This window comes from Eublepharis macularius, chromosome 3 (assembly GCF_028583425.1).
Source record: "Eublepharis macularius isolate TG4126 chromosome 3, MPM_Emac_v1.0, whole genome shotgun sequence".
NCBI lineage: Eukaryota > Metazoa > Chordata > Lepidosauria > Squamata > Eublepharidae > Eublepharis > Eublepharis macularius.
In genome coordinates, this window is record NC_072792.1 from 106,182,636 (window position 1) to 106,202,365 (window position 19,730).

A 19,730-nucleotide genomic window follows, 5' to 3' on the forward strand; every position below is an offset into this window, starting at 1 on the left:
CATACAACAACAGCACCAGTACAACATTCATTACACCCTCACCTAACAGAACTGAAATGGCTCAACAGGAACTGCACCATAGTGTAGTTCCTTATTAACTGCATTAACTAACATTAAGCAAGCCCACTGAGCAAAGCACCTATTCACAAATGGAGTTTATTCTTAAGAACTAACTGCCTGCCTACTCTGAAGACTTGCTTTTTTGAGGCTCTGTTCTTGGAGATGGACACAAATGTCTTTTCAGGGCCCTATTTAGTTTTGTGGCACTACACTAGCAAACAGCTGAATTCCTCTTCAGGAATCAAGCTGGCCCTGAACCCCAAAAATCTATAGGGAAGCCTATGACGGGAAGCCTTCTTCTAAATGTGCGAGCTCTGGTTCCAAGGGAGCCAGAGATGGGCAGGAATACCCTAGTTAAAAGCACAAACGGACGGCCTATTTATCAACACTACTTGAGAACCTGAACTCTTGCTAAATCAAAAAGAGTCCAGTAGCACCTTTAAGACTAACCAATTTTATTGTAGCATAAGCTTTCGAGAATCAAGTTCTCTTCGTCAGATGCATAGTACAGAAACTGGTCAAATATAGAAGAGGAGGGGAGGAGAGAGAAGATGCAGTTAGGGGGGGAGAGGGAGGGTGCAACCAAAACATTCCTTTGCTAGTAAATGTAAACATCTCCTTTTGGTGTCCTTTTGGGGTCAGTTGGCTTGGGTGAGGCTTCAAGGGAGTTTGCCCTGTTAGTTTGCTGCAGTAAAACAGCTAGACCATCCAATTCCTATGTAGTATAAGCCTTCGATAACCACAGCTCTCCCCGTCAGATGCATCTGACAAAGAGAACTGTGGTCCCCGAAAGCCCACGCCAGGTGCCACTGGGCTCCCCCAGACCCCGCCTCTGTAAAGGAAATCTGTTACCTGTGATAATGTGATAACCATTCATAATCCCTATTCAGTCCCAGCTTGATAGAGTCAAATTTGCATATGAATTCCAATTCAGCAGCCTCCCGTTGGATTTTGTTTTTGAAAGGTTTCTGTTGAACTAATTTAATTTAATTTAATTTATTATATTTATATTCCACCCTCCCCACTTTCGCAGGCTCAGGGCGGATACACTACAGCGACCTTTAAGTCTTTGATGGAATGTCCTGGTAGATTGAAGTGTTCTCCCACTGGTTTTTGGACGTTTCCATTTCTAATGTCAGATTTGTGTCCATTTATTCTTTTGCGTAGAGGTTGGCTGGTTTGTCCAATGTACAGAGCAGAAGGACATTGTTGGCACATGAGGGCATATATCAGATTGGAGGATGAGCAGCTGTAAGAGCCAGAGACAGTGTAGTTGATGCCATTGGGTCCTGTAATTGTATTCCCTGGGTAGATATAGGGGCAGAGCTGGCATCTGGGTCTGTTGCAGGGCCTGGTACCTGTGCTGGTGACTCTGCTGGCCGATTCATGATTGTAAGTGAGAAGACGTTTAAGGTTGGGGGGCTGTCTGTAGGCAAGGAAAGGTCTTCCACCCAGGGCTTCTGAGAGAGAGGCATCATTTTCCAGGATGGGTTGTAGCTCACTGATGATACGTTGGATGGGTTTGAGCTGGGAGCTATAGGTGACAACCAGTGGTGTTCTGTTGTTAATTCCTTTAGGTTTGTACTGGAGCAGACTGTTTCTGGGTACTAGTCTGGCCCTGTTGATTTGTTTCTTCACTTCATTTGGTAGGTACTATAGTCTCAAAAATGCTTGTTGTAAATCTCTTAAGTGTGAGTCTCGGCCGAGAGCATTGGAGCAGATACGGTTTTAACGTAAGGCTTGGCTGTAGACAATAGACCGAGTGGTATGTTTAGGGTCTATTGTCTACAGCCAATGTCTACACTCGGTCTATTGTCTACAGCCAAGCCTTACGTTACAACTGGACCCCCAGAAGCAAAACTGCACCAAAGAATCCCACACACAGCAAAGGCAGCACCAAATTCCTCACAGCAGCAAATTCACCCCAGAAGCAAAACTGCACCAAAGAAGCACCAAAACTGCACCAAATTCCTCACAGCAGTGGTAAAAGAAGTGTGCTTCCCTCCCAGTTGCCCAGCAAAGCTGGATTAAAATGCAGCAACAGGAGAATAAAGGCACAGAACAAGGCCAAAACTCAGCCCCCCCCCAGCATACACAGAGCAATGATTAAACAGAAGCAATATTTAAGAAGCAATAAGAAGCAATAATCAAATAGAAGCTTTACCCACAATTTCTCCCTCCTTCAAGCCACCAAGACTAGAGAATCAACCACCACCCTCTCCCCCCCCCCCAAATTAAAAAAAAATGTGAGTCAGTGACTCTCAAACCTGTTGCAGAGAGTCCAGTCTAGGTCCACTAGGGTAGCCCAGTAAAATCCAGTTGGTCAAGCAGCAGAAGCAAGCAGCAGAAGCAGCAGCAACTGGTCACTCAGCAGCAGCACATCCAGCCCAGAGAGAGGCAAGCACATGGCTTAAGCAGGGCAAGCTTGCCAATTTGCACAAGCCCCCAATTCAAACCGGCCACTCACTGCAGCAGCATTTAAAACAAATTCAAAAAACAATGTTCTCCCAGATAATCACTGTGTACCCCTGGAGAATCACCAATCTGGAAATGAAGAGCTTCTGGCTACAGCAGTGATTGGCTTGTTATGTCAACCAATCTCAAGCAGGAGGGCTGGCTGCCCACTCAGTTGTCCCACGTTGCTGCCACCAGCACGTGCTCCTGGCTGGACACAACAGCTGCAGGCCAGGTGCAGCTGTTGGCACAGCAGGCAGGTGGGGCAGCACAAGGGCAGCCTCCCAGCCTTCCCACTGATCCACCTGTGCTGTCACCACCAGCTCCATGGTGCATGCACCTGGCCGGCAGCCACGCCTGGCGCCCCTGCTTCATCAGCACTGGGCAAAATCCAAAAGAGTTTTACCCGCATATATATTTTCAAACTGATTCGTCAGGTAAAATTGAAATTGTTTTTTAAGTCCTTGCCTCCATCTACTAAGGAATATCAATTACCTAAACGCCTCAAGGGCACCTCCTCCTTTGTTCCACCTATTTCAGATTTTCAACTGGAAACTTTTGAATTTTTAATTTTGAAAGAGATTAAAGCATTGGAAAGTAATCCATACTCTGTTTGGCATAATTTAACTTCTGGTGAGAAACAGACTTTAAGGAATTTACAACAGGACATGAATCTGGTCATTAAACCAGCAGACAAAGGTGGGGTGGTGGTGGTTCTAGATAGGAGCACATATGTGCAGGAAATATATAAACAACTACAGGATACCACCAGTTATTTACATACTCCCTCAGACCCTACGGACCATATCCGAGGCCTTATTAAGGTAGTCCTGGATGAAACTAGGGAGATGGGAGAAATAGGAGACACCTTATATCAGGCTTTACAAGTGAAATCTCCCAGAATACCCTTATTTTATGTTCTTCCAAAAATACATAAGGGGATTTCCCCTCCTCCGGGAAGGCCCATAGTCTCGGGCTGTGGCTCTCTTCTAAAACCATTAGCGATATTTGTTGATTGGATCCTTCAACCTGCGGTATCCCGTATTGAATATCTTATTAGGGATACCAGAGACTTTATTAATAAGATAGAGAACTTTGTCCTTGAGGAAGATATGGTTTTTTTAACTATGGATGTTAAATCACTTTATACTATAATCCCACATGAGGAGGCTAGATCAGTAGTGGAAGAAATTATTTACGATCAACAACTGGTTTCTTGCCCTTCGACATTTATTATGCAGTTGGTGGATTTATTTTTGGAGAAAAATTATTTTTGCTTTGAGGAAAAATTTTATTTTCAGATTAAGGGTGTAGCGATGGGGTGCTCGGCAGCGCCGAGCATCGCCAATTTATTTATGTCACGTTGGGAAAACCAATACATTATGAATTCATCTAATCCATACAGAACATGCATATATTTTTTTGCCAGATTTTTGGATGATTTATTTTTTGTATTCAAGGGAAGGGAGGAAGTGGAACCTTTTTGCAATTGGTTGAACACTAGAGATAACAATGTTCAGTATACTTGGACCTATGATGCACAGGAAATTAATTTTTTAGATGTGATTACCTATAGGGATCAAACTAATAAAGTTAAGATTAGGACGTATACAAAGAGCACTGACCGGAATTCATACTTAGAATATGGGTCGTTCCACCCACAGCATTTGAAAAGGAATATTCCCTATGGGCAATTATTACGTATCAAACGTAATTCATCCACAATGCTTGATTTTGAAAGGGATAGTGAAAATATGTGCAGGGATTTCTTAAATAGGAATTATCCCTGGAGAGTGGTCCAGGCGGCCCTACATCGTGCTAGGACTACTGATAGATCATGCCTGTTTGAGACACAGTCCCAACAACCAACACAGAGAATTAAATGGGCTCTGGACTTTACCCCTTTGACAAATCAGATCATTAAGATTGTAAATAAACATTGGCATATTATTGAGGGCATCGAAGGATGTGAACAGCGCCCCGTCTGTGGATTACGCAGAACAGGTAGTCTAGGGGACAGGCTTGTCCATGCTAGGTTGGGAAAACTGCGAGCTGATTCTAAACTCCCATCAGGTACCTTTAAATGTGGCCACTGTAGTGTGTGCAGACTTATTTTGGAGGGGCAGGAGATATAGATTGGCGATAGGAAATTGATGTTGAAGCAATTTGCTACTTGTCAAACTCACAATACGGTATACATAATTGAATGCCCATGCAAATTATTTTACGTTGGGTGTACTACTAGACCCCTTAAAGTCCATATACTGGAACATATGTCTCGAATTCGGAATAGAATATTGGAGGCGTCTCTAGTCCAGCATTTTGTGGAAAGAACTCATGATGAGAAGTGTTTTAAAGTTGCGGTCCTTGAGGTGACAGATCAAACTGTCCTTTTACGGAGGGAGGCTTTTTGGATTCATGAATTACAAACGGTTAAACCATCAGGCTTGAATAATGAACTCTCTTTGAATTGTTTTCTGTAAATGGCTTTCTAGTAAATGAATCCGCAATTTATATAATAAGGGTTTGCTTGAGAACTGGAAACGGTCCCTTTAAATGAAGTGGTTGAGTTCTAAAGAATTTGCATAAGAGATACTGAGGGACAATAGGGAGGCTGCACGGATCCACACACAGCCTTCGGTGTCCTCCCTTTCCAGGGGAAATTTAGAAAATACGAGAGAGCAACAGGTCTGTATGGGTAAAAGGATGAGGAGGTTACTTTTTTAATTTGCTGTACTGATAATACAAATGTTATGTATGAATATATGTATGTATTACAGTGGTATTTAATGCCCCTGAGGAAGCAAGTGAACGAAATCTGAGCTTATACAGCCGGCAGTCAGATTGGGCATTAACCACCACTAGGAGGGCATTAACCACCGCTTGGAACACTACCGCGGCTTAATAATAATACACTGAGGATTTATTCCGGAGAAGAGGAAGAAGAAGATTTTCTTTTGGGACACTGTTGCTTTAATTGGATACAGAAGAAACCACATGGGAATAATACTCAATGAATTTCTCCAATTTGATTTAAATGGACTGAAATGAAAGAGGTCACTCTTTATGAGTAATATGTAGCAATTGCACTTGATCTAGTGATTTATAAATTTATAACTTGCATGCTCCTGTGAGTAAAACTCCTTTGGATTTTGTCTATTTGGTACAGGAACAGCCATTTTTGTTTAATTTCTTTTTTTTTTTGAAATTTTTTTTATTGGGTTAGAATCCATTATTTTTACATTTACATTCAATTTTCCCCAATTTTTCATCTCTAACCCCCTCCCTTTCCCCCCCTTTTGTTGACTTCCAACAGCTTTCCAACCCTTTGTCCCCTTTCCCTTACTTCTATTAGATTCCTCTATCTAAAACAAATATATATTCTCCATTAATCTAAGCAGTACACCCTTAACTATTTTTAACACCCAAACTGTATACCCAAACTGTAAGTCTTTGTTTCCATCTTAGATAAACAATTTATCCCATTTTTCAATTTCAAATATTTCTATATATCATAAACCATGTAAATCATACATTCATTTAAATCAAACAATTTGACTTATTCTCTATATATTACTCATTCTATCTTTTTGTAATAATTCTGTATAACTCTCATCACGTAGTCAATCAATTTGACTCATCTGTATCTTCAGACAATCAGTTTGGTACATTTTACAAAACTTACCAAAGAAAGAAAATATTATTAGTTAATCAATCCTTATATTTAGTCCTTATAATTAATTATTTTCTATCTATATTCTGTTTGTTAACCTATATATATCTATATATATGTCAATCTATTAGTCTAACTGCTTATTAATTCACATTTATCTCTTCTCCCCCCGGTAAAGTCTCCCCCCTCTACTGCTTTTGAGACAGGCTAAGCAGCTGTACTTGGACCATTTCTGTTTTGAGTAACAGTTTGGAAGGAAGACTGAAGCTCCTGCATGCCACTACAATTCCAGTCTGGAGCAGGAACAGCATTTGTGGGAATCACAGATAACATGCAGATCACATATTACTGCTCAATCTAGTTTAACCTGCTGGCTGGAAAGGTTCCTTGTCAGTTCATTAACTCCTGACACTCTCCTCCTTCCTCCAAATCAAATCCCAGTTGGAATCCTCTCATATAGATAGCAAAGTGTCAGAATAATTAACATGAGTTAATATACTTAAGTCTTATATTTGATTTTACAATGATTCGTTAAAGAAATCTGTTTAACAGGCTGAAATAAAATGAGATTCTTTTTTCTAGTTGTAGGTATTTTCCTCCTGTTACATGTTATAATAATGATTATTCTGATAATTGTTCATTGTTTTCATTTCTTCTACTCTGAAGAATTTCACTGTCTAATATCCAGATACTGAGCATATTTACTTTGCATTACCAAATACTTCTATGGTACATATGTACAAGTAAATATGTTTGGGTTTTCATTCTTATATTTTAAAAATTGACAAAAAATGCTTGTTACTGGGTATGGAGAGCAACAGGTCAGCTACCTGATTCCCTGGTCAGCTACCTCATTGCAATAGAATACTTGAATTATGAGAATTATGAGAATTATGGCAAATTCTCCAAGAGTTGTGGTATTTGGAGTCTTTGGAGATATGGGTAAGGACACAGGCATCCCTGCAGACATCTCATGCTTCTACCTGCTCTATTTACAGCAGGAAAACCAGGACAGTGCCTTTTCTTGGAATGATCTCATGTTTAAAAAACAATTCTGAACTGCTCAACAACCTGGACAATTTTATCAACAGAGACGGATTGTTTGTGTGCAAATTTTTCAGAGGATGCATTCCCAACATGGAACAGAACCAAGATGACAACTGCCTGCTGGCTCACATCAGTCTTTTTTTTTCTTTAAAGAATTTTATTGGGTAGGTTAATACACACATATATCTAATACATACATCAGTTCCCTATAACACTCTACAACTTTTATACCGTATATTCATTAATTAAAACATATATTCCCCACCCTCCCTCCCCCTTTCTCTCTTGACCCCCAAAAGCACTAAAACCTTTTTAATTCTCTTCATATTTTATCTATTCTAATATTTCTAATATTCCCATTTCTCAAAGGTAAAGTTCCTACCTAGACTTTAATTCCACTATCATATAGACATCAGTAATTATCCATAGACAATAACTGTCCCTTCACATCCCACTTATTTTCCAGATATTCTTTGAATTTCTCCCAGTCTTTTAAAAATTCATTTGCATTTTGGTCTTTCAATTTTCTAGTCAACTTGTCCATCTCCACCATGTACAACAGTTTTTGTATCCAATCTTCGATCCCTGGAATCTCCAGTTGCTTCCAATACTGCGCATATAATATTCTTGCTGCCACCATCATATAATATGACAATGTCCTGTCCATTACATTAATTTTTTCCATACTAAGTCCTAACAAAAACAGCTCAGGGTTTTTCGGCAAATTACCTTTTATAATTATCAACATTTCTGCATATATCTTAGACCAGAATTGTTTAGCCTTGTCACAAGTCCACCACATATGATAAAAAGAGCCTTCATGTTGTTTACATTTCCAGCACTTGTTTGACATATCATTACTCATATTTGCTAAATTTTTTGGTGTTAAGTACCATCTATACATCATCTTATATCAAATCCAGCTTGTTCTTCCCCAACAAAGTCCATTAAAAATATTTTCAATCTCTCTGCTAAGACTCTTGCAAAAATCTTATAGTCGTTATTTAACAACGATATAGGCCTATAATTTTTAACATCTGTCAAATCCTATGCCTCCTTTGGAATTAATGAAATATGTGAGAATCTCCTCTGGGGCAGCCGGGGCCTGCAGGGGGCACTGTCGCCAGCGTGTTCCCTCCCGGCCGGCTGGTGCTGCGGGGCCTGGGCCTAGGGCTGCCTCCTTATGGCGTGGAAGGGGTTAAGTGCCCCCCCTTTTGTGCCCATGCGGCCATACCCTGCTGTCCTAAAGAGGAGGGGGGTCTGCTGCACCCGCTTCCCTCTCTCTCTCGCTACCCACCTGTCTACCACCAATGCCTCGCCTCTGCGCTACGTGGCCCCTCCCTGCCTCCCGGAACCTCCCGCCGCCCATGTAGCCCATTCTTCCCTCCCCTTGTCACTCGCCCCCGTCTTCTCCCCTGGGCTTGTATTAGTTCCTTCCCTATCCTTCCCTTTTCACTCTCCCTCTCCCTTCACCCTGGCCTAGTATTCACTCCTTCCCTAACTCGCCCTTAGCACTTTCCCTCTTCCTTCCAAAGATCCCGGTTCTCCCCTCCCCTTTCCATTCACCCACACACGCACCCACCTCATGCTCTCGGCGTTCTGCCCTTTTATTCCCCCTTCCTGGTTCCTCCCCTGGTCCTTCCCCCGCCTCCGCCGCTGATGGGCATCTCTCTCCTCCCCTGGGTGCAGTGCGTGGCTCGCACTCCCACCCCGTTCCGCCCAGCGCTCCTCCTCCTGGGCCAAGCGAGGGGCTGGCTGGCCCTGTCCATTGGTGCCGCTTGTGCTGCGGCGCTGAGCGTCCGCTGCGCCTGCCGTGCGTCCCGCCGCCGGGTTGAAGTGCCTCGTCCGGGGGCGCCTCCGCTCTTCCTGCTGGCGCCCACCCCTTCTCTCCGGCATGGAGTGGTGTGCATCTGCGGCGGCAACACGGCAGGGGCTTTTGCCCCTCTCCTTGACCGGCTGTCGTGGGGCTTGGCGCCCTGGGTCTGCCCTGCACCAGCCTCTTCCTCCACTGTGGGTGAGTAAGGAGGGGCGGGCCCAGCCACATCTCGACAAAATACTTGCCTTGTTCCAAGTTTTTGGTAATCCTTTTTTCTTCATTATTTTATTCATCAACTCTTGCATGGTTGGCACCAGGTCTTCTTTCAGTATTTTATAAAATTTAGCTGAAATTCCATCTGGACCCGGTGCTTTTCCTAGTTTTACTGAGTCTATAGCTTTTGAAATTTCCTCTTCTGTAATTGGGGCGCTTAAATTTTTCTTCATAGTATCCAAAATCCTGGGTATCTTCGCCTTATCCAAATACTGTTCTATTTCTTTTATATTAATAGTTTTTTTCTGGAATAATTTGGCATAATATTTATAAAATATTCTCTTTATACCTTGGTGTTCCACAACTTCTTTTCCTTCCTCAACTATTTTGCCAATTATTTTTTTCTCTCTCTTTTTCTTCAATTGCCCGGCTAAATACTTCCCTGATTTATTTGCTCCTTCAAAAGTTTTTTGCTGTAAACTTTTTAGGTTCCATTCTAGTTCTTTGTTCGCAAAGGACCTCAGTTGCTCTTGTAATATCCTTATTTCTTGAATTATTTTCTTCTTTCCTGGTCTTTTCTTTAACTCTTGTACTTTTTTATTTATTTTCTCCTAAATCTCCTGGAATTTCTTCTCTTTGTTTTTCCTTTCTTTACTATTCAAAGTGATTGTCAGGTTCAGAATGCTTTCATGTATGTCTTTGCCTAACCGACTCCATTTTTAATCCTTTCAGTGTTTAAGTGCTTTCTTCACAGGTGCCAAGGTTCCCAGGCAGCTATCTCACAGAGAAGGATTGTTTTGGCTACTGCGATTCCACCAAGAACCGGCCTTGAAGAACTTTCGCTTTCCTAGCTTCAAAGGGATTGTTTTGAGAACTATGGGGGGAGGTTGGGCCTGCTGGGATCTGTTACTTTGTACCTCATGCTTTGCCTGTCATTGGTAACAATGCATATGTACCATCCTGAATATTGTATTCAGGCCAGTGGACTATAATGAAATAATTCTTCAGTAAAAACCTTTTGGAAACAATGGACTGTTGTCTGATTGCAGAAGGTAGTCTGGAGTAAGGGCATTATCTAGCCACAGCTCTGACATTTTGTTACCAATCACCTTTTCCAATGCCGAAGCCGGATCAAACGGACTCCAAAGCCGTCCCACTCAGGGATCCTTTGTTTGACCCGTATGCCTCCCCTGGCTCCCAAGGATTGGAACCTCAAGGACCTGTACCAAGGGGAAACAGCTCCTCTGTTACTACGCACTACACTCTCACTCCCAGCAGTGCAGATACCTGGCCCCGAGCTACAGCCGAACCACTGTTCTCCATACCCACTCCAACGCAGTGGGGCACGAGACCAAGGGAGACGAGGGAACGGAGGGCCAGTACGATGTTCATGCAAACACAGGTGGATAGTCGGCGCAGTTTGGAGCCAATACCCGAGCATGCCAGCAGCCAACCGTGGCTTTACTGGAACAGGACGACCGAACAAATGGAGTGGGAGACGTCCCGCCGTGGCACCCTAAGCTGGGATTATTTGGAGGTCACCCCGTGGTTGGGGCAACAAGAAGTAAGTGAGCACCAGTGGGTGCAACTTCAAAGCAGAATGATTGCAATTGACTCTGGGATATCGGCAATCACTGGGTTGGCGAAAGGGATCTTAGCCACCAGATCCAAAGAAGAACAAGGAGTGGACGAAATCACCCACTGGTGCTCACTTACTTCTTGTTGCCCCGACCACGGGGTGACCTCCGAATAATCCCAGCTTAGGGCGCCACGGCGGGACGTCTCCCACCCTGGGACATTGTACTGGCCCTCCGTTCCCTCGTCTCCCTTGGTCTCACGCCTGTCACAGAGGAAAGACCCTGTCCCGAAGACCCGTGTCCAGATGAACCCCGTCCCGAACAGCCGGTCATACCAGATGACGACAGAGCCGGCGGAGGAGGTGGGCAGGCAGTATGTTGGCTAGAGACTATGTTACAAAATTCCGACAGCTTGCTGCCAAATGCCCAAGGTGTGAGGAATCCACCAAAATCATTTTATTCAAACAGGGATTAAATCCTAAGTTGTTGGACAGAGCATTCATGCAAGATAACCCTCCTACGCTGTTGGGATGGATCCAACTAACTTGCGAAGTAGAAAATCGCATGCTAGAAGTCCGTTTGGTGGAACAACATCAACAACCCGCGGGCCAAAGGCGCCCCTCAGTTCTCGTTAGAGGGGGCCGAGGGGCTGGATACGCTACTCGGGGAGCGAGAGATGCTAGATGGCAACAAGGTTTGTGCTTGCAGTGTGGTCAAAGTGGCCACTTTGCAGCGCAATGTCCGTACCGGCCTGTGCAAAGACCTCCGCTCCAACTAAGACGTCCAGCCCCCGCAACCTACTTGGCGCCACCGCGCCCAACACCAGCTCCCAGATCGGCGAGGGGCAGAGGAGCCCCTCGGAAGAACCTCCCCGAGAGAGGGTTAGAGTTAGAAGAAATTATGGAATATGATCCAACAGCTCTAACCGGGGAAGAGAATCCAGAAAGTCCCGCTTCGGGAAACGAAATGGATCTGTTGTAAAAGGACCCAAACGGCAGATCAAACCTCCATCCGTTCCTGCCTTGAACAGACCTCCAGGGTCCATACTTTTCATACCAGTCATACTAGTTAATCCAGATAGAAAAATGCACATCCGCGTGCAAGCTCTGATAGACTCAGGCTGCTCAAGAGACATTATTGCCCCAGCCTTGGTGAATGGTTTAGTGCTTCCTGTACAAGAACTGGAAACGCCCGTGATTTTTGAGCAAATGGATGGCACTAATATGAACCCAGTCACTACTGAAACCACTCCGGTCGTAACCGGCATGGGACATCACTGGGAAGCGAGATCATTCGTCATTAGTGCCACTGCCAAATACCCCTTGATCCTGGGAAGCCGGTGGTTGTGCGACCACAACCCTTACATAAACTGGACAGAAGGAAGCATCACGTTCAGCCATGACGCCTGCAAAAGTCACTGCTGGGATAGAAATTGGGGTACTAATCCTATCCACAAAGAATCAGCCCTCCTCACCCAGGAAGAAATTAATCAAATACCCAAACAATATAGAGCCTACATCCAAGCCTTCACAGAGGAAGAGGCCAATGCTCTACCTCCACATAGGAGGACAGACTGTGCGGTAGAAATTTTACCAGGTGCCTTGCTGCCTAAGGGCCGCCTATATCCCATGAGCCCCAACGAAAGAGAAGAACTCCGCAAATTCATTGACACTAATCTCCAAAGAGGATTTATATGACCTGTGAATAGCCCGCACGCTGCGCCAGTGCTCTTCGTCAAAAAGAAGGATGGGGGCTTAAGACTGTGCACTGATTTTCGGGGACTTAACGCTGTATCATCCAGCAACGCATACCCCATCCCGCTCATCAGAGACCTTCTCAACGTCGTGGCTCAAGGTAAGATCTTTACGAAATTAGACTTAAAAGATGCCTACTTCCACGTTCGTATCAAAGCAGGGGATGAATGGAAAACCGCGTTTAACACGCCCCTCGGCCAGTTTGAATATTTAGTTATGCCGTTCGGTTTAGCTGGGGCCCCATCGGTTTTCATGTCCATGATTAATGAAGTATTACATGAATTTTTGTACAAAGGAGTGGTCGTTTACCTTGATGATGTCTTAATATATTCAGAAACTGAGGAGGAACACGTAGATCTTGTGAAAAAGGTTCTGACCACACTGATGTGTAACAAACTGCCCATCAAACTATCTAAATGTGAATTTCACAAACAGAACTCACTTATTTGGGCTACTGCATCTCCAAAGATGGTTTAAGAATGGATCCGGGCAAAGTACAAGCAATCCAAAGTTGGCAAACCCCTGCTACTCGCAAGGAACTACAATCCTTCTTAGGTTTCGCCAACTTCTATAGGGAATTCATTGCAAACTTTGCTCAACTTACACTCCCCCTAACCGAACTATTAAAAACTAAAGACAAAGGGGACAATGCCAAAAAGCCGAGTGCCAAATTGCCCTGGACACGAGAATGTAAAATATTAAGAGCCAAGAATATACTCTAATTTTCTGTATTATAAAGTGCAAACAGTGCAATAAATATAAACATGGATACAGAATACGTTATACAAATTTTTGGAAGTGCAAAGATACAAAGTCCAAACATATATACATATATCATAATATTTTTGTTGTACGGACAACAAAAATATTGTGATATATGTATATATGTTTGGACTTTGTATCTTTGCACTTCCAAAAATTTGTATAACGTATTCTGTATCCATGTTTGTATTTATTGCACTGTTTGCACTTTATAATACAGAAAATTAGAGTATATTCTTGGCTCTTAATATTTTAGAGTCCCGGTTTGGTTATTTTGCTTTCTATTGGTACCGGGGCCGCCCGTTGTTGTTTTTCTGGACACGAGAATGCCAAGAGGCATTCGACCTCCTCAAAATGCAGTTTGTTTCCGAACCCGCCCTCCAGCACCCCGATGAAAACCGCCCCTTTGTAGTGCAAGTCGATGCCAGTGACACCGCGATTGGGGGTGTACTTTTGCAGAGGGGGGAGGACGGAAAACTCAAGCCCTGTGCCTTCCTATCCCGAAAGTTTTCTGAAGCGGAGAGAAATTGGAACGTATGGGAAAAGGAGGCCTTTGCCGTAAAGGCAGCCCTCACTACCTGGAGGCATTGGTTAGAGGGAGCCTGTCATCCATTCGAGGTTTGGACGGACCATAAGAATTTAGAAGCCCTCCGCAGTCCTCGGAGGCTAAATGCTAAACAACTGCGCTGGGCAGAATACTTTTCCAAATTCAATTTCACTTTAAACTTTTTGCCGGGCAAAACGAACTTTCTCGCTGATGCCCTCTCGCGCATGCCCCAACACAAAAGCAGAAGGGAGGAGACTATAGACACTGTCTTTTCCCCTATGCAACTAGGGGGTGTGGTAACAACGCGCAGTCACACTGCCCAGCCCCCTCAACCCGATCAGGGGTGGAGATTGAAGCTGAAAGCTGAAGTGGAAAAGGAGGGGGGGAAAGTGCCCAAAGACAAACTGCAACAATTGAATCAAGGGGAATGGCTTTGGGGGGACCACTTTTATGTTCCTGACAGCTTAAGAAAAGAAGTTTTGCAGCGCTGTCACGAGGCCCCTACAGCCGGACACTATGGGTACTTAAAGATGCTTCATTTAGTACAGCGCCAGTTTTGGTGGCCAGGCATGCGCAAGGACATTTCCCAATATGTAGCATCCTGCCCCATCTGCCTCAGTGCCAAATCTCGCAAAGGCAAACCTCCCGGATTATTACAACCGTTAGAAACACCAAGCAGACCATGGGAAATAATATCCATGGACTTTATCACTGATTTACCCCCCTCCAAAGGTCACAACTGTATTCTGGTCGTAGTAGATTTATTCTCCAAGCAAGCACACTTTATACCTTGCACCACTATACCTTCAGCTAGAAAACTGGCGGATATTTTTCTGAAACACATTGTAAAATTACATTCTTTTCCGTCTAAGGTGATCTCGGATCGCGGCGGACAATTCGTTGCCAACTTCTGGCGGGAGCTTTTACAAATGCTAGATATTGAACAAGGTTTAAGTTCAAGCCATCATCCGCAAACCGACGGGCAGTCCGAAAAAACTAATCAAATCCTAGAACAGTTTCTTCGCTGCTATATCAATTTCCAACAAGATAATTGGGTCGATTTGCTCCCCCTGGCAGAATATTCTTACAATAACAGCGTACACGCCTCAACAGGAGAAACTCCATTCAAAGTCGTTTATGGCTTCCACTTCAAACCCTTCCCGTTCGAAGCGCTCCCCCCTCCTAGTGCAACTTCCAGAGACGTAATGGAATGGTGGGGGGAAGCGGCTCACCAATGGACTCAAATTAAAAAACATCTCAACAAAGCCAAAGAGGATTACAAACGATACGCCGACCGCCACCGTGCGGCTGATTGGGATTTGCAACCCGGCGATCTTGTTTATCTTTCCACAAAAAATCTGAAAGTGGCCCAAACCAGCCGTAAGCTTGCGTTAAAATTTCTTGGACCCTTTCCTATTCGTAAAGTAATCAACAAAGTGACTGTTGCCTTGGATTTACCAAAAAACTTGCGCCACGTACACGATACTTTTCATGTTAGTCTGTTGAAAAAAGCTCCTCCTGCAGACCAGTGGCATATCCGTGCCCCTCCCATTCCAACATTGATTGATGATCAAACTCATTACGAAGTACAGCAAATTTTGGACTCTAAATTAAAAAGAAATCAGCTATTTTACCTCATTAGATGGAAAGACTTTGACTCTGGGTTTGATGAGTGGGTGAATTCTGTACATGTTCGTGCTCCTAAATTGGTTAAAGCGTTCCATTCTCGCTACCCACATAAACCTGGAGGGGGAGCATCTTAGTGGGGGCAGAATGTCAGGTTCAGAATGCTTTCATGTATGTCTTTGCCTAACCGACTCCATTTTTAATCCTTTCAGTGTTTAAGTGCTTTCTTCACAGGTGCCAAGGTTCCCAGGCAGCTATCTCACAGAGAAGGATTGTTTTGGCTACTGCGATTCCACCAAGAACCGGCCTTGAAGAACTTTCGCTTTCCTAGCTTCAAAGGGATTGTTTTGAGAACTATGGGGGGAGGTTGGGCCTGCTGGGATCTGTTACTTTGTACCTCATGCTTTGCCTGTCATTGGTAACAATGCATATGTACCATCCTGAATATTGTATTCAGGCCAGTGGACTATAATGAAATAATTCTTCAGTAAAAACCTTTTGGAAACAATGGACTGTTGTCTGATTGCAGAAGGTAGTCTGGAGTAAGGACATTATCTAGCCACAGCTCTGACAGTGATCAGGTTTCCCCTGATCACTGCTTTATACACATCCCAAACCATGTGTATTGGCACTTCTTTCCCAATGTTATATTGAAAAAAAAATGTTTCCCTTTGAATATAGTCCACATTTTCTTGTCTCTGAAATAAATCTTCGTTCAATCTCCATCTAAATTTCTTTTATCCTGTTGCGGCTTTCCACATCATTGGATTATGATCAGAACTCACCTTTGGCATCACTTCTATTCTTTTAGTCAACAAACTTATGTCCTTGGTTGCCCAAATCACATCTATTCTTGAAAAAGACTGGTGTCTTGCAGAATAATAAGTAAAATCTTTTACCTTTGGATTCCATTTTCTCCAAATATCTTCAAAATTTTCCTGCTTTACTAATTCAAAGAAAGATTTAGGTACTTTCCCTATTTTTCTTTGTATCTTCTTTAACTGTTTATCTAATTGCAAATTGACAACTCCATTAAAGTCCCCCATCATTATTATCTGGTCATATGAATATTGGTCTAGGTTCTGGGTTACCTCTTTATAGAAATCATATTTGGCACCATTAGGTGCATATATTCCTAGAACCAAGGTTTTTTTTAGAGTTCATCATTATTTCTACCGCCAAATATCTTCCTTCCTTGTCTCTAAAAACTATTTTAGGGTCCAATTCTTGCTTTATATATATCACAATGCCTCTTTTCTTTTGTTTTGCCAAAAACTCTCTTCCCAATAAACCATTTTTAAAAAATTTACTGTCCTGTTCTTTAATATGTGTTTCTTGTAAACATACTATATTACAATTTTGTCTCTTTAGCCAATGAAAAATTACTTTGTGCTTCTGTGGTGAATTCAATCCATTAACATTCCAGGAAATCAATTTGTACTCCATGGTATTACTTTTTAAAAGCTCCAACAAAGGCTTTTTGGTTGTCAATCAGGAACACTGTCATTTCATGTCTTGTCTTGATGCTGACTCTTGTAGATTGGAAATAGAAGCTCAGGCCTTCTGGTATTTCCCACCTATACCTGATGTTTTTCTCTCTCAACTTTTCTGTCAATTCTCTATATTTCTTTCGCTTTGAGAGTATCTTTCTGGGTAGTTCTTTCATGATTCTAATCCTGTTTCCTTCCATTTCCAGAGGGTTTGCATAATGCTGTCTCAAAATTTCTTCCCTCATTCCTTTGGTTGTCAGTTGTACAATTACATCCCTTGGTAAGTTCTTCTGTTGTGCATATGTGGAGTTTACTCTGTATCCCAGATCCAGATTTGCCTCTATTTCCTCTGGCTGCTTTTCTAGGAACTCTGCCAGTACGCCCACTATTTGCTCCTGTGTGTTCTGGGTTGAACTCTCAGGCACTCTCCTAAATCTCAGCTGATTTTCTGTCGCTTTGCACTCCATCACTGCCACACATTCTTGTAGTTTTTGATTTTCTTCTTTTAAATTACTGGTCTTTTGCTCTACCTCTTGTACTGTTTGTGTTGTTGATTGCAGTTCTTTTTTCATTTCCTCTATATTCTTAGATAACTCTTGCTCCTCTTCCTTTATTAGCTCCTTTATATTTTTAGTCAGTTTTTCAATCAATTTTTCAAAGCTTTCTTCCATCTTTTGGCATATTTCTTTATTCCCTTCAACCATTTTCTTCTCTAACGCATCCATTGCATTCTGCCACTCATGTTTCTCCTTCTCTGCTTTTTTTGTTGTCATCCTTGGACTGACATTGGCATCGCTCCAACTTGCGGCTGTATTCCTAAGCTCTGTCTTTAAAATTGGTCGTTATATCTTCCTTTATTCAGCCAATCTATATCTCCTCAGCTCAATCGTTTGTCTAGCCTTCTTATTTTCTTTTTATTGTTTCTTATTTTTAAGTTTTTAAAATTTGACCTTACCAAGATGTCGGGTGCAATTTCTCTATGGTAAACTTCCTTCTTCTCTACTTCCCTTCCCAATGTGGCGGCTAATCGCTTCCTGTTCTCCTCTCACCTCCACAGTCTCACGATACCACTTCCTGTTCCAAGATCTTCCCACTTCCTTAACAACATCCAATGCTGACTCGTCTCTAGGCCGTTGTTCACAGTCCTCTATATCTTTCTCGATATCATGATGCTTTCTCTGCTTTTTCTTCCACACTCCCTCCCCTTCCTCGCCATCTTTATCAACACAGAAACCGCAATTATGCATAAACAATCTTGTTTTTCCTCCTTTAATGTCTCAAATTTTCACCAAATTCTCTTAAATTTCTCTTAGTTTCCTTCTTCCGCTTTTCTGCAACCAGCTTGGTAAATTAATTTCACTTTTTAATGTCTTTTTCCTTCTATTTTTGGCCCCATAAATAGATAGCCATCTTTACCTTTTTTTTGTTTCTTTTAGGTTCTTCATGCTGCTTCTTGCGTTCAAAGTCAATCAAAATCAGATACTGAAGCCTGGATTCTGGTGGTCTTATGCCAAATTTCAGCTCAAAAAGAGCTCTGCAGAGATCGTAGCTCGCCCATCTCAGAGGGGACCTCAAGGTGTTGGGAGAAACCCTTTATTCAGGACTCCCCCCAGCACCGAGATCACACACTCTCAGGGTCTTGTAGCGTCCTAGCTCCTCTTCTGCCTGAAGAGAAGTGGCAGCAGGTATCCAGTGTACCTGACCTGCCCAAACAGAAGCTCTTGATCACTCAGCTCCCTGAACGATGTCAGGTCACCATTATTCCCTGGCCATTAAGTCCCTGGCTCACATCAATCTTGAACTGTGGCAGTACAATCAGTTGTTGGAGAGGTTCCAGATCCATGATGGCCTGTGCAGCATCCTGAGCATCTTTCACCATGGCAACCAGTACTTTCAAGTTAATGAACTCTGGAAATGCATCAAGGGCAATGATATAGACAGGACACGGGCAGTCACAGTGATCACTGTGGCCATCTACATCACTGCTCTTCTGTCAGTAATGGTGGAATCATACATGCCCAGTGTGAGCACTGTGATCTAAGAACAGTTGTGCATTCCTGCTGATTACAATGTTGTGGCCAATGACTTTATCTGTACCTTGTCAGCTGGGCAACAGATTGGAATGGTGTCACCCCTCTTCCAGAAGCTGGAGAGTGAACAAATTGAAAACCTGCATAAGCGCTTTTTGTGGCGGCCAGCTTGAAGACTGGTGAAGCTAAAGCAAAAAATATATATAGCAGTAGCAAAAAGGAGTGGAGGTAGTCAAGAAGAGATAGTCAAACAGGGTAACTCTGTGAAGCATCTGAATGCCCCAAAAGCAGAGAAGAAACAGATTGAGGCTGCAGCATCAAAGTCAACAGAACTACAGAAGCAGATCTGCTTGGCTGAAGGTAAGAATGCTGCCCCTCAGGCCCCAAAGGGAAACAAGAAAAAATAAGTTAGTGGGTAGCACCTCACTCTAAGATATTTAGGCCAGTTTTGCCCTGTATTTAAGAAGTGCTCCATGAGGAGTTCATCAACACCACCACACTGTTTTTGATGTGTCCCCCTGCTCTTATTTTGTAATATGTGGGATAGGCTAGTTCAGCACCCTTTGAAGTTTACTTGGTGAGAAATAAATATTTTATTGCTTAAGTTAAAAAAAAGTGTAAACAGTATTAATTCTGATTAAACTAGCATTGACATTGAAAGAGGTGTTGCAGTTTATGCTA

The 19,730-nt window shown here is 43.0% G+C and overlaps 1 pseudogene; it reads left to right on the forward strand.

Annotated features, from left to right (window-relative positions):
- Nucleotides 1-19,456, forward strand: part of LOC129326255 (methionine--tRNA ligase, cytoplasmic-like) — a 59,421-nt pseudogene extending 39,965 nt beyond the window's left edge.
- Nucleotides 19,457-19,730: the final 274 nt, after the last annotated feature.